Source organism: Acinonyx jubatus, chromosome C2, assembly GCF_027475565.1.
Source record: "Acinonyx jubatus isolate Ajub_Pintada_27869175 chromosome C2, VMU_Ajub_asm_v1.0, whole genome shotgun sequence".
Taxonomy (NCBI): Eukaryota; Metazoa; Chordata; class Mammalia; order Carnivora; family Felidae; genus Acinonyx; species Acinonyx jubatus.
In genome coordinates, this window is record NC_069384.1 from 46,725,577 (window position 1) to 46,750,957 (window position 25,381).

The following is a 25,381-nucleotide window of genomic DNA, read 5'->3' on the forward strand; positions in this document are numbered from 1 at the left end:
TGTTCAATAAAAGCAACAACATTCACATACCTCACCACCAGGGAAAATGCCATAAATTGTCCCAGTCATGTGTGTCCTGGTAAACACCCAAGTATATGACTGAGCTCTCAATAGCCAATCACAGAAAGAATATCGGCACACCTTGCTTTCCTTAAAAAATGTGTTGCTAAAACTGCATGAAAATAAAATGTAAGTTAAATCAATTCTTAAATGCATTAAGAATGTGCTGCTTAATAAATACTGGAGGACTGAATAATGAAATCCCTTTGTAAAGTAATAATGACCCTAGTTTATCTGTTTTCATGTCTAGAATTTTGGAATCTGATTTTCCTTAAAGAATGACATACCAATAACATTAGTTTCTCCACTAAAGGTGTTGCTTAAACTTTGGGCACTCAGTTTTCTTTAGGGGAATACTAGGGCACAAGATTCAGTGACCTCTGCAAGTCCTTTCAAGCTCAAAATTCACTGTCTTCTTAGGGCAGTCTAGTAGTAATTAGAGGAATGTCCTCTTGTTTGGTTGTTCTTTCTACTTATCATTCCCTCTGTAGTCTGGGGGAATATGTACTTTCCACTATCAGTTTCTCAGATAGCCCCATGACACTTCACGAGAGGGCTGGACTGAATGCCTTGCAGGTGTAGCAGAAAGAGCCAGAACTATGGTACACTGAGGTTCTGAAGCTCCCCCTGAAATCTCTTTCTATGATGATCTTTCCTGCTTTGTTTTTGACCCAGAGTGGGGGGAAAAACATCAAGAGTGCCTCTAACAATTTCATGGATTAGGACCTTCTTTCTGGATGACCCCAAGAACAAAAGATACTACATACAATATTCCATTATTTGCCATGAGCACCAGAGATGCACAAAGGGAAAATTATATTAACTCCCCATCAAATACTGGGAAAAAGTACCATAAGGTAGTTAGGTTATTCACCCAAGTTACCCATGGGTTACTAATAAAGCTAAAGATGCTGAATTCTGTGACAGAATTACTAAGTTATGCTGTTTGATGTTGAAATATCTGACACCAGAAGTATTTTAGTTAATAACATTGCCTAGCATCCTCACTGAACATCACATTCTTCATCCAGGGTGTTCATACGTTTACCAACTCACCCTTGGAATAATCTCAAGAACAAAAGGCAGCTGGAAGGTAATATTTTAAACATTAATGAGATATTGGTGGTGTACCTCAGTTCACCCAAGCCCCAAGCCTCCAAACACAAACATAACTAGTTTTTGACTCCCCCTGTGGCTAAAGAAATACTTCCATTAGTGGAAATATTTGAAATCACAGAGATAAAAAGAATGTGTGATTCACATCAGTGTTATTTCGTCTCATCTAATGACATAAATAAATGTGATAATCAATATGAAATGGCTTGGCAAGCTTCAAAGAATGAAGAATCATTTTTGGCGTTACTACTGGTTGTAAGAATAATAGCATTGTAAAGTATCAGCTGACATTAAAAAGATCATTAGAAGATATTACAAAACACTTTATGCCAGTAAATATGACAAGTTATATGAAATTGTTGCCAAACGGACACAGAAAAAGACAGGAAAACTGAATGGCTTAATATCATTAAAGAAATTGGACCTATTTTTATAACCTTTCCACAAAGAAAACTACATCCAGGTAGTTCACCTATAAATTACCACAGAACTTAAAGAATAAATAACTCCAATCTAATACAAACACTTCCAGGGATAGGAAAAAAAGAATAAGAGACACTTCTGTATTATTTATCAGCCCAGCATAATCTTGATGCCAAAACCTGAAAGGGATGTTACAAAAAAGAAAAATAGCAGACACATAGGTACAGAAATCATAAACAATATTAGCCTGACCTAATTGGCTTTATTTCAGAAAAGCAAGGTGGTTTCTGATTCAGAAACCAATCAATGTAATTTACCACATTACCATTAAAAAAAAGAAAGCTACATAATAAATTCAATAAATTTAGATAAAAAGCGTTTGGTAAAATTCAATACCCATTGATCATAAAAGTGCCCAGCAAACTATCTTAAGCTGATAGCATACTTAGCAAAAAGTTCTACAAATATTAACCGTACTTGTGACTTTTGGGACAAAACAAGAATGACTACTCTCACCATTTTTTGTTCAAATTATATTGGAGGGGCGCCTGGGTGGCTCAGTCAGTAGAGCCTCCAACTTCAGCTCAGGTCATGATCTCGCTGTATGTGAGTTTGAGCCCCGCCTGGGGCTCACTGCTGTCAGCACAGAGCCTGCTTCAGGTCTTTTGTCCCTCTCTCTCTCTCTCTGCCCCTCCCCAGCTTGTTCTCTCTCCCTCAAAAATAAAGAAAACATTTAAAAATAAATAAATAAATTATATTAGGGGTCCTAGTCAGTACAATACATCAAGAAATAGGACTAAAAGGTATAATCATTGCCAAGTAAAAAGATACTATTTTCATTAGTTATTATTGGAATGAAGAGGTGCATTTATCAAACCCATTGGATGCAAGGTCTCATATTCAAAAAGCAATTCGCTTCTGTATACTATAAACATGAAACAAATAGAAAATAAAACCTTTTAAAAGATACCATTACAATAGCATTGGAAACATCAGTTTGGCAGCTATGTGCAAAGGAATTTAAGGAGTAAGCATCAAGAAATGACTATTCTAAGAGTAACAATAATGTGATCAGATTGTGCTTCAAAATAGATCCAAAATTCATGTAAACATAACCAATTTTTAATAATTATTTTCTAAAATCCATACCCAAATCTTTCCTCCTTATCCTCCATTTTGTTATCTGTTATATTTCTTAAAAACAAGATATCACAATTATTTAGAAATTCACCAGCATTCCCTAATGACAGCAGAAAATAGAAATGTGCTTCAGGAAACTTTTCATGGAAGCCACTGGTTTTAAATTGGCTTCATGTCTTACAGGGAGAGTACCAAAAAGGACTGAATTAATACATGACAGTCACAGGTCACTGTGGATCTCTTAGAAGTATAATCCTCCATTTACTCAGATAGCTTCTTCATATAGGACATCTTATAGTATATCTCATGAAAGTATACAAGGTGTCTAAAAGCAATTTTGAACTAATAAATACCTAGTAGTGCAACTGCTTCTTCATAGGGTAGGTCTATTTTTAATTTTTTGAGGAACCTCCATACTGTTTTCCAGAGTGGCTGCACCATTTCGCATTGTTCACCAACAGTGCAAAAGGGTTCCCCTTTCTGCACATGCTCGCCAACATCTGTTGTTGGCTGAGTTGTTAATTTTAGCCATTCTGACAGGTGCGAGGTGGTATCTCATTGTGGTTTTGATTTGTATTTCCCTGATGATGATGAGTGATATTGAGCATCTTTTCATGTGTCTGTTAGCTATCTGGATGTCTTCTTTGGAAAAGTGTCTGTTCATGTCTTCTGCCCATTTATTTCTTCACTGGATTATTTGCTTTTTTGGATGTTGAGTTTGACAAGTTCTTTACAGATTTTGGATATTAACACTTTATCTGATATGTCATTTGCAAATATCTTCTCCCTCTCCATGGGTTGCCTTTTAGTTTTGCTGATTGTTTCCTTCACTGTGCAGAAGCTTTTTATTTTGATGAGGTCCAAATGGTTCGTTTTTGCTTGTGTTTCCCTTGCCTCTGGAGACATGTCTAGTAAGAAGTTGCTGCAGCGGAGGTCTAAGAGGTTGTTGCCTGTTTCCTCGTCTAGGATTTTGATGGTTTCCTGTCTTACATTTAGGTCTTTCATCCATTTTGAGTGTATTTTTGTGTATGGTGTAAGAAAGTGGTCCATGTCACTGATCTATTACTTTGGCTATTCAAGGTCTTTTCTGGTTCCATACAAATTTAAATTTTTTTCTATCTCTGTGAGGAATGTTAGTGTTATTTTCATAGGAATTGCATTGAATGTGTAGATTGCTTTGGGTAGTACAGACATTTTAACAATGTTTGTTCTTCCAATCCATGGGCTTGGAATGTTTTTCCATTTCTTTGTGTCTTTTTCAATTTCTTTCATAAGCTTTTTATAGTTTTCAGCATACAGATCTTATACCTCTTTGGTTAGGTTTATTCCTGGGTATTTTATGGTGTTGGTGCAATTGTAAATAGGATCAATTCCTTGCTTTCTCTGTTTGCTGTTTCATTATTGGTGTATAGAAATACAACTGATTTCTATACATTGATTTTATATCCTGAGACTTTGCTGAATTCATGTATCAGTTCTAGCAGTTTTTTGGTGGAGTCTTTCAGGTTTTCCACATAGAGTATCGCGTGATCTGCGAAGAGCAGAAGTTTGACTTCTTTCTTGCCAATTTGTATGCTTTTTATTTCTTTTTGTTGTCTGATTACTGAGGCTAAGACTTCCAGTACCATGTTGAGCTAATAGAGAGCTTCTGAATACCATCTCAGGCAAGCTGTAGAGTACCCAAATATTATGTGACTTTAGGATGAATATGCTAGACACTGGGGCCCTCTGTACTTTTTCATACAGTTCCGCACTCAGAACAGCTCCAGCTGTCTATGGGAAGGTTCTGAAAGACAAAGAGCTAGGGTTTGGCTATTTACACACAGACCATAAATGAATTACCACAAGTGTGTTGGCAGAGAGCTTTGAACCTAAGGACATGGGACAATCTGCACAGGTTGCCAATGGTTTGTGACTTGTGAGAAAAGAAAGGGGAAATTAAAAAAAAAAATCTTGCTGGCATAATTTACATTGGACCACATGAGCACATTCCAATCAATCCACTTCATAGACATGATCTCACTGGTCTCCCCAACATCCCTACAAGGAAATGAGGGGGACAAATGTGACTCCACCCTTTAAGCCAAAAGCCCCATCCTTCACTCCCACTTGTGGCTAGGAGTGGGTGGAACATATTTATACAGAGGAACAAATTACCATCTTCCTTGCTTTCTGACCCCTCAACATGTGGGTGAACAAGTTTGCCTTTCAGTGCTTGAGGCCATACAATTCCCAAAACAACCAGTCTGAAATGTTGGGGACTGAGTCACTGGCCAGTGATAATTCTCAAACAAGTGCTGGTTTGTTTCTCAATCATTGTTTGGCCTTGCTAACTTGGACTCAATAACACCATGGAATATAAGCGGCTGGGATGAAATTTTCCTCATTGGCCTTGAGGAGGCTTTTTTCCTGAAAAGTAGCTTCTTAATGGTGTTGTTGTTGTTGTTGTTGTTGTTTGAGTATAGTTGATGCACAATGATACATTAGTTTCAGATATACAACATAGAGATTCAAGATCTCTATACATTATGCTATGCTCACCACAAGTGTAGCCATCATCTGTCACCATGTAAAGCTATTACAATATCACTGACTATATTCCCTGTGCTGCACCTTTTATTCCCATGACTTATTCATTCCATGGAAAAGGCAGACAATAGTGAATATGGAAGCTAAAGCATTTTACACCTTTGCACTAGAGGATATGTTGATAGGACTATGCTCTTCTAGAAGATAAGATTTGAAACCAGGAAAGTAAATACTTTGGGCATCCAGAAGTTCTCCCAAATAGTAAACTAGATCATCGTTTTTCTATTGTTGTTGTGGGGTGTTTTTGGTAATTATATTGCCATTCCAAACTTCACTCCTCCCTATGTGTGATTAAAAAAACAAAATCTGTGGCAGAATTTTTCAAATTCTCCATCAAAATAGTTACTAGTACGTATAATGTTGTTGAAAGGTCATTTAGAAAAATAACAGTATACCAACAAAAATTTATTGGATGGTATTTTTCACATTAGGAAATACAAAATAATTTATTCATAAACCTACTCCTCAGGATTCATGTTTGATGCTCCTATACTGAAAGACATGTTTGGATTTTCTTTCTCCCACTACAAATAAAAATGTCCCAAATATTGAGAGATGAAAAGCACAGAAGATCATTCTCCATATAAATGTTGACACACATACATACTCACTCTACCAGCATATGGATACATACTACAGATACAGAACTCAGCAGCTTACAGCAGTATTCTGAGATGAGCACCATATGTGACATAATAATGCATTATTTCACTAAAGCTTTCAGAGCTTAAGAAAATAGCCTGAGGAATAAGACTGCTCTTTTCTGAGCCAAGGTTGCAATCTTCTAAGTCCAAGACGTGCTTGAAAACAGTCATTAGGTAATTGTAAAAGCCAAGGGAAATCAGTTTAAGAATATTAAATAATATTACTACTGACTGCCCTTTTCCATGTTCAATCCAGATGGAAGCTGGACACATGGGAAGTGACATTTTATAATAGCAAAGAAAAGGAGAAGGAGCGAGCAACCTTCCTGCCTATGTTCTCTCTGCAGGATTTTATAACTATCTGCTTTTTCTAGTCCCCAGAAAATGGGGATATTACATCTGTTCAATATTTTATGGAAAGTCTCCCCTTGTCTTTTTGTAACATAGTTTCATTTTATTGTTAGGCAATTTCATTTCATATGTCAATAATAGCCTATTAATTTATTCAAATCAACAACATGAAAAGCAGTTCTTGATATCAAATAAATATCCTTAAGGGAAGTCAGAATATTTCACTGTCGCGAACTTGGTGTATGATCTGGAGGAAGTTACTTAACCTCTCTAAGCCTTGCTTGACTGTCCGTCAAATGAGAAAGAGGAGATAAATTATCTTCGTAAGTCTTTCCAGAATTCTTCTATTCTTTTTGCAAATTGGTTTCTGCTTACAGAAAAGGTTCAATCTGTTTCTGGCATGGCAGTGACCAAGTCACAGTCTCTATTTGGGATAATGAGAAAAATAGGCCAACACATTTACAAGATGAATTACTGTGGCCAAAAGATACATAAATATGGATTGAGTGTATTTTTAATATTCAGAGAAGTTTCCATCTCTGAGTTACTTCATTAGCAACTGTTACTTCACCTACCCCTGGCTGAGATTTTCCAGTAACACTAGGTCAGCAATTGTAGACTCCATTTTCTAAGAAAAATCTCTGTATTTTCCATCTGCAAAATTTTCACACCCAATGGCCATGTTCCTTAAGGGTCCAATGGAGACTGGAAGATTAGAGGGAAGGAAAAAAAGGTTTATGTAGAAAGAGTTTCTGACTTGGGAGTACATTTAGTTCAGAAACAAAAACTCTGAAGTGTGGCTGGCTTAATAAAAGCCATCAAGAATATAAAGGACCAGCTGCTCCATATTTCCTCAGAGACTAGAACCTGAGGAAACTGCTTTCAATTATAGCAGAAGGCGGCACTTTGAGTTAGACCCAAAGAATTTCCTGGTTAGGTCTCTGAAACAAGTCACTGAGGGAGATTTTCGCCACCCTCAAGGATATCTTGAGACTTGGGACAGCTACAATCGAATATTAGCCCATGTGTGTTCAGGGCTTCTATATTCAGACTCTACACTAAGGACATTGCATGTGCTACCTATTTTTATCAGCAGAACAGCCCCATGAGAGAAGTGTTATTGTTATTGTCACTTTATTGATGAGAAGACTACAGGGTTTGTTTTTGTTTTCATTTTTGCTTTGGTAGCTAGCAAGCAGAGGAGCTTGGATTTGAACCCAGAGCCAGTTCTCTTCATCATTAGGCTCTAAGGCCTCTCTGCAATGGATTGACTGTCAACTAGTTAATTGCAGTTTTATAGGGAATAACACAAGGAAGCTACTGGATTTGACCAAGTGTAGGAGGACCTTTTATACAAAGAAATATAATCTGATGTTCATCTCCACCAAAGCATTGGAAAAGCATTGGAAAAGGCTTTAGTGGCTTAGAGTTGTGTAAAGACCACAGAATATATGAGAATTTACTAGCTTTGTGACCTCAGATATGTCACTTAACCTCTCTGATGTTCAGTTTCCTCTTTGACCCATTCAGCACTATTCACTGAGTACCTCCTTACATCAGAAATTCAATGGTGAATAAAATCTGGAAGATGAGAAAAATAATACCTATCTCACAACATTTTTGTGCTTACCACTCAGTCAGTGTGAGTTCCCTTCCCACTTTCCCTCCTGCACAAGGGACTTGTGTTACAGAAGGAAGAACTTTCTGACTTTAAGGGTTGTGATATATGCTTCTAAGTACATAAAGGAGAATAAAGAATTGTTATCTTCTGAATGAAAGATGCTTTTTCCAGAAAAAACCCAGAGAGAAAAGCACCAGCAAGTTTGTTACTTCCTTTCTCCTTTGTACTCTCAGAGAATTTTTTCATACCTCTATTATAATGTTTATCATATTTAAGTTATTCTTTTACATATCTTTCCCCCCATGAGACTCTGGATTAGAAGACAACGTGTATCCTTTTCTCCTTTCTGTATTTGCCAAAATCATACCAAGCCCTAGGCCTGGTGCATCGTGGACACTCATAATTTGTTGAATGAATGAATGGGTAGGTAGGTTAGGTATGTGGGTGGATGGGTAGGTGGATAGATAGGTAGATAGATAGATAGAGGTTCCTGGCTGGAAAAATTAGAATAAAATCACAAGAGAGAAAATACAAATTGAAACTTACTTCACGTACTAAGACAAGTAGACCATTCAGTTTTTGCTTTATTTTGACGTACGAAGAGCTGTAACTAGGAACAATATGTACGTATCTTTCATGAGTGTTTGAAACTTCCAGAAGTTCCTTCTCAGCAGCAGCACTTGGGGGGACAGGATAAATTCTAGTTTGTGAAAGGAGTGGGTGGTCCTGCCAGGAAGCAGGTGGATAGGACTACATGATTTCTTCCAGCCTGAGCTTCAGTGATTCAGTAATTCCAAATGAACCCTCGGGAATCCTTCCAATCGAATGATTCTTTCCAGTTACCCGGACTGGGCCTCAAACAGGCTCACATTAAAAGAACCCAAATATTTAACCCAATATTGTCATGTTGCAAAGATTATTTTCACATCAGTGAATGCCCTCAGCCAAGCAAAAGTACTGTGTATGTGGGCGGGGAGAGACTGTAACGTGGTCTCTATCAGACCAAAACAGGCTGAAAACTCAAACGTTTCATGAAAGCAGGTTTGGGGGCTTCATCTGAAGTGAGCTAATTTTTTTAAGTGAATTGATGAAGTAAACTCTTCAGGAAAGTCAACTGGGTTGGGGTCCTGGGACTGCACCTCAGTGACATCAGATCTGAAATCCTACGGTGCTCCTGCATTCACGCAGGCCTTTCAGTAGCAGATGGTGCAAGCCAGCCACACCACAGGGACCACACGCAGAGTGTGAATTTATAAGAACTCTCTTCTCGAGTTGGATCACTGGGTATCAAGAGCCTCCATGGTGCCTGGAACTGTAGGAGACATTTTACATCTATTGTCTATAACCCTAAAAACAATCCTAGAAAACAGGGGTCATTATTCTCATTTTGTGTCTGGAGAAATGGGGCTTCAGAGAGGTTGTACAAACTGCCCAATGCCGTCCAACTAGTAAGTAGAGTCAGGATTCAGATCCAATGTATCTCTCGGCTTCCCTTCCTAAAGTAAGAGGGTCAGAAGATTGCTGGATTATTTACAAGCATTTGAGCCTAAATGCTGTGACCAGGAGACACAAAGCCTTATTTCATGAGAAGTTGCTATTCTTTAATAAGAGTTTGTCATTTGGTTCAAACCAGTTGCCCATCTTTTTCCTACTGAAATGGAGAATTGTCAAACCTCAAGAACCCATTTCCTGTTGCTATTTGCAAATTCTCAGTATTATTTTATGATAGAATCATTTCTTAAGATAGAGTTGTATGTTTGCTTTATAATGTCTGAGTTTGGCACCTTGCAGAATAATTTTCTGAACGGGAATTGTGCTTCCATTACCTAATTGCAAAAAGCTGCCAAAATTTTAAAAGGCTCTGGGAAGGGGAGGCAGTACAAGAATTCAAGTGACCTCAAGGTCTCACTCTTAAAAGAAATGGAAATATTCTTGGACTGGATCGTCATCCTATTTGTTGGTGTAACTACAGCTGGAAGGGGAGAATAAAAGGCAACACTTCACTCCCCACTTTCTCCAGTAACACATGCAACTGAATTATGCTCTTCATGAAGAAAATATTTCCGAGCAATTTGCAAGTTTTACCATCGTCTAAAAAAAATGTGCATGTACCAGTTTAATGCCTCACTCTGAGGAAAAAAGTAAATTTATTTTTAATATAACAAAGACTCTAAGGGAAAATGTCAATCAACTAAAGTGAAAGCTCAGGCAGTGAGAAGACAAATGTGAATAATGCAGAGAATGGCATCAAAAGCTGATGGAAAGGGATACTGTTTAACACAGTCGTACTATTATCCAAAGTGCTGAGAGGAAAGAATAAGAATTTGCATATTCCTGGTGTGTTCAAAACATGAATATCTTCCAACTGCCACACCTTTCAGTCTTTTATTTTGGATTTTATTTTATACATAGAGCATAGCCATGAAGTAATATTAATTTAATCACACTCTAATAAAAGTTACTCTGCCGTTATTTCCATCCTTGCTTATCTTTCTTTCTCAGTTTCCTCATGAACTTAAAGCTTTGCCAAATACAAACGTATCAGTGTGAAGAAAGGATATGAAGCTAACCCTTCCCTACATGTTCTACACCACACCTTATGCCAATATTACATTTTTCTCCCCCTTTCCTCTGTGTTGTAGAATTTGAGTCTTCTTAAAAATTCCCCTACATTGGTTTTCTATTTCTAATTCTTCTGATGGCTTCCCACCTGGAATAAAAGATTTTACTTTCAATTCAAACATGGAGAATTTACCTCTGGATATGAAAAACCTATGGCCACGTCATGTTGATTTTGCTTATTTAAGTCGGCAGTATGGTAATAAATTGAATAGGTTCTTAGAGCGCTAATTCATCTACCATGGCAGTTTTCTGTGATTAAAAAAAATATGGCTCTAATAGTCAGTCTACCTTACCCACGTGAGGTACTCAACTGGGGATTTAGCAACCTTTACAATGATACAAGTGTTTTTATTTTTGTCTTTTTTGTTTTCAATATTACATAAAAGAATTTTGCCTCTAATAAACACCCTAATATCCTTCTTTATCAAATGCTGGAATGGAAATCTCCAAAAGGTAGCTACTTTTAAAAACTTCACAACCTCGCTTTATTGGAACTAACCATGTAGCCCTAAATTGATCGTACAAATTCCCAGAAAAGGCAAAATGAATTTAAAGAACATGTTGCATCTTTAAAACAATAGTAGAATGAAGGGTTACGTTTTTTTTACCAAAGACCTGCATTGAGCTTTTTGTAGAATTTACCACAGTACCATATAATTTTAGTGATACATATTTAGCATTTAGTATAAACCTTTTTACAATATATGAAAATGAAGCAAGAGAACAATTAAGTAGCTAATCACTTATTTCACTTCATATTGGCTTATTTAATAGATTTCAGAGAGCGTTAAGTTCATAAAACGGTCCATAAAGTAAGAACCAGAGGACCCTGGGGAGAGGGCTGTATACTAAAGCCAGAAGCCAGAGAAATAACTTACTTTCCCAAGACTAAGAACTGTGAAGATCTCCAAGAGGAGATCTCCCAAGGTCCAGAGGCAGAGACAGAAAGTCTTAAAAGCAGGAGAACATTAGAGGGCAGCTGACAGGGCCACATGGTAAAACTTCCCTGCTCTAAGTTCTCAGTGTGATCACCACGATGACTGTGGCTGAGCTCTACACCTGTCACGTGTCTCAAAGTCCACATGCAGTGGGGCCACCTAACAGCAGGTGGACCCGTGATTGCTAACTCAGAGAAAGAAAATTCAAGGCCCGCCTGCCTCCACTGCCTTTTTGACATTAGACATATCACCGGGGTTCTTTTAGTCCCATTTCCTGATCTGTGAAATATGGGTAACAACAATGTGCTAAGGATTGTAGAATGGAGGTGAAGAGCCCTTGGTGGGCTATTAGGCACTATGCAAATGTTAGTTATGCTCTAAACTGTGACATTTCACAAATGGGGAGAGGTAGATGAGGCAGTTGCACTCCATGAGCTGAGGGGTGTGGGGAGCTGTGACTGGGCAAGAGGCTGCTGCCATGCATGCTGGCACACCAATGAATACATATACTGTGTGTTACAGTTGTAAGACTCCATGCTGCACTCTGGATGCCATCTAATTGCTTACAGACATACTTGATATGGACCAGAAAAAACCTGATACCATCATTATTCGGGATTCAAATTGAAAAGCAGCACTACAGTGAGGCTTCGGTAAGAAACTTATAATAATCATCTTAACAAGTAACTTAATATGGTTGTTGTAAAAATTAATGAAATCGTTTTAAGTGAGAGCACAGCAAAGGTTTGTCATTTTGGAGATTTCATGAATAACTGTACAGCCGCTGCCACAATAGTTCCTTGTGTTCTGCATTTTCCGACATACCTGATGAATTCTTTTGCCCAAAAACTGCCTGTGAAAGTGGCACAGAGAAAGTTAGCTTGAGTCTCTCAACCAGCCGCTAGGCCCACCGGCATCTTCATCAGTATGATCATCGATGTTCATGCAAAACCCCAAAGTGCCTCCCATGCCCTTAGAGAAAAATGTTCCAAATAACTATAGGTTTAACTGCATATTGTGTTCTCGTACACTAAAAATCTGAAATCTGACCTTCCCGCTTCCCTCTTATAAGAATGTTTGTAATTAATTGGGCCCATCCAGACTATCCAAGATAATCTTCCCATCTCAAGATCCTTAACTTAATCACATCTGCACAATCCTCTTTGCTATGTGAAGTAATATATTCACAGGCCCCAGGGATTAAGTCATGGACATTTTGGGGGTCCAGTATCCAGCATACCACAGATGGTTTATTGTGTTATCATTACTTTTTCTCTGAAGGAAAATAATGCATTGGGAGCATAAAGAATTTGGTCAAATACATCCAAAGAGCCTGTGATGGAGTTCTGCAATCATTATGTCCAATTCTTCCTGCCCACATCAGTCTGGCATAAGGTTTCTCACCCTTGGCACTGTTGACATTTAGGGCCAGATATTTCTTTATTGTGGGTGCTGTCCTGTACATTGTGGGAATTTTAGAAACACCCATGGCCTTTTCCCACTAGATGCCAATAGCACTGCCCCCACAGTTGTGACAACCAAAAATGTGTCCATACCTAGCGATGTGTACCCTGGGTGGAAAAAAATCAGCCTCAGGAGAGGAGTATTCATCTAACAGAAAGCAACCAGATTATTGTAATTAGCTCCTTAAAGGCAATAACACACAGAATGCAAAAGATCTAGTGGTATTAACCGATGGCTAATCTTAAGTGGGCCCTGATAGTCTAAAAACCTTTGCTAGAGCTGATCTCCTGAAGTGCATTAACAGACAGCTGTCAAAATTCATGGAATCAGAAAACAGGCATTGTCCTTAGTGGACTCTAACCCTCTATCCATGCACAGAACATAGACCTCCAAGGCTCGTTCTATCCGAGATTAAGGCAATGAATTGAAAATTAGTTAATCTGTCAAATTTAGTTTTTCTAGCAACTACTGCATATGATTTGACATAAAACTGTGAGAGTGAATGAGATAGTATGGCCAAAATACTGAGTCCAGAGTGGCTCCAGAGAAATGTGAAGCCACAAAATATTATCACCCAAAGTTTTAGCATTGGAAAGGATAGAAGAGACGTAGAAAGTGACATTGTCATCAAACTGCTAGTGATAATACCAGAAATTCTTATATGGGGTGAACCACTCGATTATTGTCTAAGTTTGGGAAAATCACTTTGCCTGTGTAGGACCCACTTTCATCTGTTGAATGAGAAGGCTGGGGGGTGGTGCGGGGAGAAAATCACCTAGCTCCTCACTACCGAAAGTGTGGCACATGGACCAGTAGCATCGGTATTACCTGGGATCTTATTGGAAATGTAGAAACTTGGGCCTCACCCTAGAACTACTGAGTCAGAATCTGCATTTTAACAAGATGCCCAGAGGAACTAATACATTGGTTTTCTAAGTTTGTTCTGAGTACTTCAAACCACCTCCCTACATTCCCTTACGGCCACCCAACCACCCTTGTGGACAGGGAACCTAAGGGCAGAATTAGCAGTAAGGATTAATTTTTTAAAAGCTCTGGTAATCCAACCTTTCCTTTGACAGATAAGGAAACGAACGCCCAAAGAAGTAAAGCAGGTTTCCTGAAGCCACCCAGCCAATTAGTAGCAGAACACAGATTTTATTATTAGCTTTTCCAGTGTAGTTGACGGTACTGTTTCAGAAAAATGTTACCAAAATGGTGGGCTTAAATTGTCAAGTGTTACTCTTACAACTAATGAACAGGAATGCTTTTTGTGTCTCGGAAAAAAAAGGCTTTTTCCCCCCAAGTTTAAAAATGACTGCTTTTTAATGAAATTATGTTATTCCTGGAGGTACTTAGAGAAGAATCAAGTTACAGGGTGTCTCGCTCCTGATCCAGGCAGTAGGAAGGCCTCTATACTCAGGCCAGACACTTCCTCTCCCCTTTCCTCCCTCTCTCAACACCCACTCACTCCTCCCGCACACGCACGCTCACTCCTCCATGATGGTGTGTAATTCAATTACAAATAACTGTAGAAACCACATAAGTCCGTGATCGAGGATACTCACAAGTTCAGTTTTAGCCAATAACCCCTTTGCAAACAGCAGCCTTGACTGAGACAACGGAAGCCTTCTGTGGCTTGAAAATCAAATGTATCTCAAATAACCGCAAAGAAACGGATGGATGTACAGGTTAAGAGAATATTGTGGTTTACATTTAAACAAATTTCACTAATCCAACACTGGGTGTACAGTGGTCCCCCCTTACCCGTGAGGGATATGTTCCAAGACCCTCAGTGCCTGCCTGAAACCACAGATAGGACTGATTCCAATATATATACTATGTTTCTACTTATACATACGCACCTATGATGAAGTCAAATCTATTAATTAGGCATAGAAAGAGATTAGCAATAATAACTAATAATAAAATAGAACAGTCATAACAATACACTATAATAAAAGCTATGTGAATGTGGTTTCTCTCTCAAAATAGTTTATTGTACTGTCTTCCTCCTTCTTGTGAGGACATGAGATGATAAAATGCCCATGCGATGAGATGAACGGAGGTGAATGACATAGGCATTGTGACAGAGTGTTAGGCTACTACTAATTTCTGATGATATGTCAAAAGGAGGATCATTTGCTTATGGAGGGTGGATAACTCAAAGTGCCAGAAGAGAAACCTTGGACAAGGGGGGAAGGGACTACTGTAATGGGCATTTGTATGTTCCCCAGTGACAAGTGTCTCTGCCTTGGGGCAATCTTTTCCATTTTGTTTCTACTCTTCTCCTCCCTGTTGTTATTGAGTAATGACCTAGAAACAAGAGATCTCAGTATGACCATAGCCAGGAAGAATAACAAACTATTTGAATAATTGAGCATACTGTATTTGGCCTCAGTAATACTGTCAGATACTTTCTTTAATTTGCCTCCAGACTACTCTGGGTTTTGCCTGCAATAAAAGTCCCAAGAACTATATTTAAAACAAAGGGAAAGAAATAATTGCATGGTGCCATGTTTACTCTTTGAAAATGATCTTTTTATCTCCTTCTTCCTCAAACCTTTATATCACCTGAGAAATGTCAAACCAAATGTGTCACACCAGAAGTGCATTTCACATTTCTTTCATGCTTGATAAATCTAAACTATCTTTCTCATTCTTCAACTCTTTCCTATCTACAAATCTTTGTAAATATGGGGGGTTCTTAATCTTTTTCTCTTATACAAAATTGTGAGGCTTCTTGATAGACCAGCAGGATTGTGACAAGATTAGCTAATTTACAACATTTAGCCAAATAATACAACTGTCTAGCATATGGATAGGAAGCAAAGAATAGATCAAAACGCATACCCCCTCTTTTGAAGACATTTTTGACTACTGGCAGAAGTAAACACTGCAGTGGATTTTTATAAAAAGATGTTGGGATATAATTAACATCCTTTCCAGCCAAATTATACATTTTCTCTTTTTTTAGTAATAATTATCAAGGGTGTACATCTTAAACCACAATCCATCCAAATAATGAACAGATTTTCATACGAAGATTCTATAGCAGCCAACTCAGTAGAAATATACTGAGTCACATTTAAATTTTTCTGGCAGTCACATTTAAAAAGTCAAGTGAGGGGCGCCTGGGTGGCTCAGTCAGTTAAGCGTCTGGCTTCGGCTCAGGTCATGATCTCACAGTTCATGAGTTTGAGCTCCACATTGGGCTCTGTGCTAACAGCTCAGAGCCTGGAACCTTCTACGGATTCTGTGTCCCTGGCCCTCCCCTGCTCGTGCTCTGTCTCTCTCTCTCTCTCTCTCAGAAATAAACCTATATTAAAAAAATTTAAAAAGTCAAGTGAAACAGGTAAAATTAATTTCAGCAATATTTTATATAACCCAATATGTCTAAGATATTATCATTTAAACATGTAATCTAAATTAAAAATGACTGGGGCACCTGAGTGGCTCAGTCAGTTAGGCATCCGACTCTTGATTTTAACTCAGGTCATGATCTTATGGTTTGTGAGATCAAGTCCTGCGTCAGGCTTTGCACTGGGAATGCAGAGCCTGCTTGGAATTTTTTTTCTCACTCGCTCTCTCTGCCCCTCCCCTGCTCATGCTGGTACACACACACACTCTCTCTCTCTCAAAATAAATAAATAAACATTTTTTAAAAATTAAAAGTTACTAATGAGGTATTTCACATTAGTGATGGTAGCCTCCACAAAGTATATTAGTCTTAAAAGATTAGGAGGAGAAAATGGTTATAATTCAGAGAAAAGTATGAATTATTTTTAAGCAATTGAAAAAAACATTCCCAATATTAAACTAGCATAAGCCCTAAGACAATTGAATTCTAATGACCTCTTGTTTGTTTTGGGGGTTTTTGTATCGATTTCTCAAAACAAACAAACGAACAAAAAACTACTTATTCTATGAATGAGACTTGCAGTTAGTTGTCAGGTCCTCCATTAAAAAAATTAAAAATAAAACATAATTTACAATCATAAGACAACTTGGATGTTCTCTCTCTTCCTCCTTCCCCCATCTTCTCATTCTTGTGTTTGTTCCCATCAGAGCAAGACCACAATTATTAATCATTTCACATATTCTTCGGTTTCCTTTCTCAACTGTGTCCCATAGAACGCTTTGTTAGGGTACCTGACCTCCTGCCTGGCACATGAGAATCACTCAATATTTGTTAAAAGAATTTAAATAACAAATTAAGGAGCATCAGCTAGGTCAGTAAGAGGCAAAGGTTTTTTTTTTATTAATAACATACCTAGAATTCTAAATATTACTTATTCTAACACTTGAATTGAAAAAAAGCAGAGAGTCAATTTGGTATCACAATTTTCAACTTCTGTAACACATTCCTGGATATTTAAAAATAACTTCTTCCTCCAAATGTCAAGATTAATGAGAGTTAAAGCTTGTCTAGGTCTCATCCCCAGGATTAGGAAGGATCTGCTAGGAACACCTACATGAAAAACCTGGACCAAGGAGTAAGGTTCTGAGGGTTCAGATACTTTCACCCAGAGCAGCCAACAGCAGCCAGTCAGGGGGAAACCTTGAAACAAGGTCAAAGGTGGAACCAGAGCAGGGCTGAGTGACCCTCCGAATATCCATCTGAGGGGACAGGCAGAGGGCAGTGTCTGGAAGGATTGGGGTCCTGTTTGCATGTGGCCAGGGGCTCACCAGAGACTAGACCTGCCAGGCCCCTCTGCAGGGACATCCAGAAGTCTCCTCAGGCCCTGTACCATCATACCAGAATCTAACACCAGTCATGGTCTCCCCAGATTATGACTATCAGACCTTCAGGTGGTAACTCAGGTAGAAACAAGGGTATTTATTTTGGAATTCATGTGACGGATTTCAGCATAACACATTCAGATCTCTTTTGCCTTACTTTCCGAACCGTCCTCCTCTCTGACCCACTTTCTTAAGTTGGTTTTGTGTTTTTTTTTTTTATTTAAAAAACTTTCTGTGCAGTAATTTAGTCAGTTTGCTATAATCCTCCACCCAAAAAATATGAAAATGTGAAATCACACACAAAAATCTACAGGCTTATTTGAGGTATGAAATGTTTCCTGTCAACTCCATGAGAAATTAAAAGAGTAGCTGCTCTAAAGAAACTTTTGGGATGATTAGATCTGCTAATAAACTTTATAGGTTTATGACTCAGAATTAAATTCATCAGATTAGAAAGTTAAAAGGGAAGCAACCAAATTGTTTAAAATGCTGGCATTACCTAAAAAGAGCAAGGAAGCTGAGATAAAAGCATGTTTCAGGGAGTTAACTGGAAATACTTTGGCACAAGAGAAGTAGTTTGAGAATCTTTCAGCACCTAGGAGTGACTCTAGCTTGAAAAATACACAATTTTAACAATGAGGGTTATAAATTCTCACTGACAACAGACAAAGGAGCCTTGAGATACTCAAGAGTCATGCAGCTGTTTACATCTAGGAGACCAATTCCTTTGGGAAGATTTGTGAAGACACATCTGTGCATTTCTTCTTCACTTCCTAACACATGACCCTCTTCATACCAAACCGTATTTTTCCTCCATACTGATAGCACTACTGCTATCTGGCCAGCAAAGAACACAGATATTGTATAAAGGAAATACCTGAGTCGATGATAGAAAAGGATCTAGAGTAAAGCATTCAACACTCATTTATTTATTCAAAAAAGAAATTTCATAAGCTCTTACTCTGTCATCAGTAGGCTGCTCTGTGCTATGAAGGATGCCAAAGTAACATAAAACTGGCCTACCCTTGAGGAACTTACGGTCTAGTTGGATAGAGAAATAGTTATAAGCTACAGCAGTCCATTAAAAAAAATTCAGCAGTATCTCCCAGTCTCTATCATCACTCTGTTTTATTGTCACTATCTGAAATTGCTTTGTATGTTTATTTATTGTATCTTTATTTGTCGCTTATGATGTGTCTCTCCCATCAGAATCTAAGCTTCATGTAGAGAGGGATTCAGTCTGTCCTCCCAGAACCTAGAAACACAACATTAGTTGAATGAGTATATCAATAATGAATAAAACAGATCACTTGCAGCTGTATATCATCAAGGACTTGATGAGTGATAAGTGATAAGGACAGTAAGAGCTCCAAGCATTCAGTGGAAGAGCAGAGTGAGATTTTATTGTCAAGGAAAGCTCCATAAAAGAGGGGAAGCCACTGAAGATGAGTCAAATTTGAAGTAGTGGAGGACCATTGCCAAAGTGAGGTAGGAAGTTAAAAACAAGTACCACTGGTAGGATAGTTACAGGTAAGCTCCCAAATTTTTCCATGGGATCAGTGTTCAGTGCTAAAACTTCCCCTTGCCACATTCCTCTGATCTTTAAAAATGCTTTTCTTTCCATCACTTACGCTCACAACTCTATGGCCACCTACAACTCCTGTCCACCCTTTACTACTGTCCTAAAGGCAAGGAGTGTCCAACCTCTAAAGACTGTACTCAAGCTATTTCTCTTTCATCTCTACCCTGTCCTCCACTCACACTGCCAACATCTTGACCAAGCCCTTGTTAGCGTTTTTTGAACTAGTCTTCAAAGCCCCCAATCTACTTTCCAAGACCTGATTTTTTTTTGTCCTAGCTCTGCTTTTAGGTTACCTGTGTGACATTGGGAAGAGATCACAAATCTGTCTATGCCTTAGTCTTTTTATCTGTACAGAGAGGACCTGGGATGGACTAGACCATCCCCACAGTCCTTTCCTATTCTCAGACCTTAGAATCTTACAATCCTTGGATATCTGTCCTCTACAGACCTCGCACTGTACTTTGGACAGAGGGAATGTACAAAGCTTATTTAACTTAATGTAATTGTGTTGTATTTTCAAATACTGTTGAAAAATTATCTTAGAATTTCAAATAAAAAATCCTTTAAACATTTCTTTCCTAGGCTTTATTTTACTTTCTCAAATACATTTTTACTCTAAGCGTAGAACTATCTTCATTCTAAGAAAAACATAGTTAATTTTCCATTCTAGGCAAAAAAGTCAAGTTAAGTTTAAAAATCTCATTTTTGGGGCGCCTGGGTGGCTCAGTCAGTTGCGCGTCCGGCTTTGGCTCAGGTCATGATCTCGCAGTCTGTGAGTTCGAGCCCTGCATCGGGCTCTGTGCTGACAGCTCAGAGCCTGAAGCCTGCTTCCGATTCTGTGTCCCCCTCTCTCTCTGCCCCTCCCCCACTCATGCTCTGTCTCTCTCTGTCTCAGAAATAAACATTAAAAAAAAGTCTTTAAAAAATCTCATTTTTAAAAACCTGGTTAATTCTCCATTCTACCCAAAAATCTCTCCCCCATTCCATGTTACACACATATACAAACACACATTGTTTCTTACTCATTTTAAGTGTAGATTAAATACTCTAGTCATGATCAGTATGAGTCATGTTTATAATGTGTTGAAATTAATGATTGTTGGGGCACCTGGGTGGCTTGGTCAGTTAAGCATCCGACTTCGGCTCAGGTCATGATCTCCTGGTTCTTGAGTTCAAGCCCTGCATCAGGCTCTGTGCTGACAGCTCAGAGCCTGGAGCCTGCTTTAGATTTTGTGTCTCCCTCTCTCTGCCCCTCCCCGACTCATGCTCTGACTCTCTCTCTCTCAAAAATAAACATTAAGAAAAATTTTTTTAAAGAAATTGATTGTTGATGAAATAATTATATGAATAAAAAAGAACATTTGAGCAATCAATGCATTTTAAACATTAAGATGCACATGAACCATCTAGGGGTGTTGTAAAAAGACAAATTCTGATGTACTTAGTCTGCGGTGAGGCCCCAAATGGCATTTCTTTTTTTTTTAATTTTTTAAAATGCTTATTTTTGAGAGAGAGAGAGAGAGCATGAGCAGGGGAGGGGCAGAGAGAGACAAAGACAGAATCCAAAGCAGGCTCCAGGTTACAAGCTGTCAGCACAGAGCCCCACACAGTGCTCAAACTCATGAACCACTAGACCATGACCTAAGCCAAACTCAGTCACTTAACTGACTGAGCCACCCAGGTGCCCCTCAAATGGCTCTTCTAATAAGCTCCCAAGTGATGTAGATGCTGCTGCTCTAAGAACCAAGCTGGCAGTGACAAGGTGTGAGAACACAAGGGAACCTGAGAGATTGTCATATTAAGCTTCCTCATGTCCACAGAAAAATTGAGGCCTAGATTGGGAACTAACTGTGCCCCAGTCCCTCCAACTAGTACTGGCAGAAGTGAGACCAGCACAGATGCACAGACCTCTCACTAGGGCTGGCAGTCTGCCCGGTGCCATGCTGTTGGTGCAGGGTGCAGCCCTACACCCTTCTCCCATGTGACCTACATGGTGTGAGAGGTCACACTTTTGCAAGAGCAACATGTTTCTTATCACCTTCTACTGTGAGAGGAGCTTAAGTCCTCAAATCTCATCTTCGTCACTTATTATTGTTAACCTCCAACCCACCAATGACAGAATCAGGAGGAATATTCTTAGTTCTGCCAAATCAGCTGGGCTCCCTTTTCTCTATTTTTGCCACAACATTACCAAAACCTTGGGAGAAAATATGACTTTTCATTAAACCAGTTGATTGTAAAATCTGAGAGGCCCAGACTTAGACACACTGTCACTACCAAGCCGCATTGCTTAGGCATCCTTTGAGTTGTGTGTACATGTGCCTGAATACACACACACACACACACACACACACACACACCCCTATGTACCCCTGGCAGTGTGTGTACTTGACCACATTTGGTTTACTTGGTGGAAGCTCCATGTTTACAGACAGGCAGGTTGTCTGACTTACACTTAGAAAGTTCTAACGGTTTCCCATGCATAGGCCCCCACTCTTCTCACCATAGATTCCTAATTTTGTATCTGGTTCCTAAGTGCAGAAAGAGCTTTATTATACAAAGAAAGGAAAAACAAGAGGAATGTTCAGACAATAGTATAAGTTTCTTTTCCTGTGATGAGGACCAGTGGACAAGCTCACTGGAGAGGACCAGTGAGGACCTGGGTGAGGGGTCTGGGAAACAGAGTGCTCATTTTCAGTTAGTCTAGTAAGCAAAATATCAGCTTTGAATTCATTTGGTTTCAATTTACTTTCACAAAACACATATATAGTGAAAGATCTTATTATTTCTGCTTTCCTTTCTCCTTGCAGATTTTACCTCATTTAAAACATAAAAGGAGAAAAATAAAGGTGCTGACCAAAGCCAAACATAACATGATATGGGTGGACACACTACAAACTCTCCCTTAGAAACTTTTACCCCCAGACTTCCCGGGTAAGACTTTTTCCTAATGGAAAAAGAAAAGTATGTCCTCTGGCAGTGGAGTGTTTCAGTGTCTATAGGATACAACATATACCTGAAAGGATCTTCATTCTCCTTCACTGTTGGGAACCCCATCCTCTATTGTACAGAAAAGAAAATTAGGTACACTGAGGAAGCAGTTTCACTAAGTGAGACATATCATCCTCCTAAATTTGTCCTCTTGAAAATAGAAGTTTAATGATTTTTCTTGAATTGCCAGATTCCTTCTCAGGCTGCTTCTGAATCCCCCCATGGCATTTACAAAAACTTATGCCCACTCTCTCTTACCCTCCCATTAAAAAAAACCAGCTATCCTTACCCATTTAGCCCATCCCCCCTCCCACAACCCCTCCAGAAACCCTCAGTTTGTTCTCCATATTTATGAGTCTCTTCTGTTTTGTCCCCCTCCCTGTTTTTATATTATTTTTGTTTCCCTTCCCTTATATTCATCTGTTTTGTCTCTTAAAGTCCTCATATGAGTGAAGTCATATGATTTTTGTCTTTCTCTGACTAATTTCACTTAGCATAATACCCTCCAGTTCCATCCATGTAGTTGTAAATGGCAAGATTTCATTCTTTTTGATTGCCGAGTAATACTCCATTGTATCTACTCCTGAAATCATTGTTTCACTATATGCTAACTAATTTGGATGTAAATTTTAAAAAATAAAAAATAAAAAAATCAGCTTGCACTTAATTGCACTTAATTATGGAATTCTAGAAATCATTAATTTTAGATCTTATCTGGAAGATCATCAGCCACCATATCCCATGCATGTGTGACTGAGGCCCTTAGCAGTGAAATATTAACATTTCTTTTTTTAATTTTTTTACATTTATTTATTTATTTTGAGAGAGACAGAGACAGTGCAAGTGAGGGAGGGGAAGAGAGAGAGAGGGAGAGAGAGAATCTCAAGAAGGCTCTGGGCTGCTAGCACAGAGCCTGACATGAGGCTTGAACTCACGAAACTGTGAGATCATGACCTGAGCCAAAACCAAGAGTCAGATGCTGAACCGACTGAGCCACCTAGGCACCCCAGAAATATTAATATTTATCAAGTAGAGGCAGGGCCAGAACTTCTAACTCACAATTTTATGCTTTTTTCACCACATCAGTTTCAAAACAGAAAATGAAAGCATTCACTGGAGAGTTCTTAGGTGTTATTGGAGTCCATTTTTATCCTCTGCCCTCCCATACCTGTTATTCAGAAGGAGTAAGCTTGTAAGTGAAGAATAAAGTAATCAAGGCCACCAACTATGCATAAGCCAAAGAAATCTCCCTGATTATGTCACTTAAACTGCAGTGGGAAGATTTTCCTGTCTGCCTCGCAATTCCACCGTACTTCAATAGCTTCCACCATTAGGGATTCTGAGCATCAGGGTACATATTACCTTATCCCTACTGTCCTATCTTAAAACTCAAAAATTTTGAGAGAGATGATATTTTAAATCACTAACAGCTAACTTTGAAATTTGTTTATAAGACAACTTCTCTCCAGGATAGGAGAAATAAACATTGATCTAAGTGACAGAAAACTCAGAAAAGAGAGAAAAATTCAGAAAGCAGAGATGAAATATGCCAAACTTAATCTGCTTCCATCTTGCATAAGCCAGGCCTTGGCCATATTAAAAACATTGTTGACATGTCATAATATACAAGGCACAAAATCCACAGAGCTTCTATTTGTCTCTATAACTGTAGCTAAGGATTGACTAGTGCCCAAAGAGAATATAAAGACCTGTTGTCATTTCCAATTGAATCAAGATTTTTTTTTTTTTGGCAACTAACATTCCAGAGAAAATCCAGGGGTGATTGTAGCTCATGTGAGATAGAAATAAAGATGATGAGGACAACAGGCAACATCAGGTGTGGCAGATACTATTCTGAGTGTATTTATTCATGCATTCATTCATCAATAAATGCTCACTCAGTACTACTTCCTATGTGTAAGAATGCTGGGGATTCAGTGGCAAAAGAAAAAGAAAGCTGTCACCTTGATTAAGCTTGCATTCTAGTGGGGAGGCAGATAACAAGTTAGCAAGTAGATGCCTAACATGTCAGGTGGTATAAAGTCCTATGGAGAAAGGAAAGGTAACAAGTGTTGTCAGGTAGAATTGCTTTATCTTTCTTTTTTAATTAATTTGTTGGATAGCTATGGGAAAGGAATTGACAAAGGGCACATTTCCCAAGATCCCTAAATTTGGTTAGGTGCTCTTTTTTGGATATTTTTTACTATCAAAAAATTTTTTTATTCGACTTATTTAAACATAAGAAATTCACCCATTTCTCCCACCCCCACCTCTTACAAACCACAGTCTGTTCTCTGTATCTATGAGCTCGGTTTTTGCTTGGTTTCTGGATTCCACATTTAAGAGAGATAATATGGTATTTGTCTTTCTCTGACTTACTTCACTTAGCATAATGCCCTCAAGGTCCAATTGTGTTGTCACAAATGGATTTGTGACGTTTCGACATTTTTTCACATGTATATATATGCATATGTGTATGTGTATCTATATACATGTATATAAAAATATATATGACATACATACATACACACACACACACACACACACACACCACAATTTCTTTATCCATTCATTGATGAACACTAATATTAGTTCCATATCTTGGCTATTATAAATAATGCTGCAACAAACATGGGAGTGCACATATCTTTTTGAATTAGTGTTTTCATTTTCTTCAATAAATACTCAAAAGTGAAATTGCTGAATCATATGGTAGTTCTATTTTAAACTTTTTGTAAAAACTCCATACTCTTTTGCATAGTGATTTTACTAATTTACATTCCCATCAATAATGCAAAAATTCCCTTTCTCCACATCCTCACCAACACTTGTTATTTATTGTGTTTCCAATTATAGCCATTCTAACAGGCATGAGATGATATCGCATTGTGGTTTTGATTTGCATTTCTCTGATGATTAATGATGTTGAGTGTCTTTTCATGTACTTGTTGGCCATTTGTATGTCTTGGAAAAATGTTTATTCAAATCTTCTGCCCATTTTTAAATCATATTGTTTTCTGGCTATTAAGTTATATGAATTTTTAAAATATATTTTGGATATTAGCCCCTTATCAGATATATGATTTGCAAATATTTTCTC

At 38.3% G+C, this 25,381-nt stretch overlaps 1 protein-coding gene across 3 annotated transcripts in view; it reads left to right on the plus strand.

The window, feature by feature from the left end:
- The window catches only part of COL8A1 (collagen type VIII alpha 1 chain), a 151,675-nt gene that overhangs the window by 30,573 nt on the left and 95,721 nt on the right, over positions 1-25,381 (plus strand). Inside the window, exon 2 of one of the 3 annotated variants that reach the window (XM_053220731.1) lies at positions 12,027-12,157. The exons of the other annotated variants lie outside the window; for them this stretch is intronic. The gene's annotated coding sequence lies outside the window, so the exon portion shown is untranslated. The remainder of the gene's footprint in view (positions 1-12,026; positions 12,158-25,381) is intronic. 3 annotated transcript variants of the gene reach the window in all.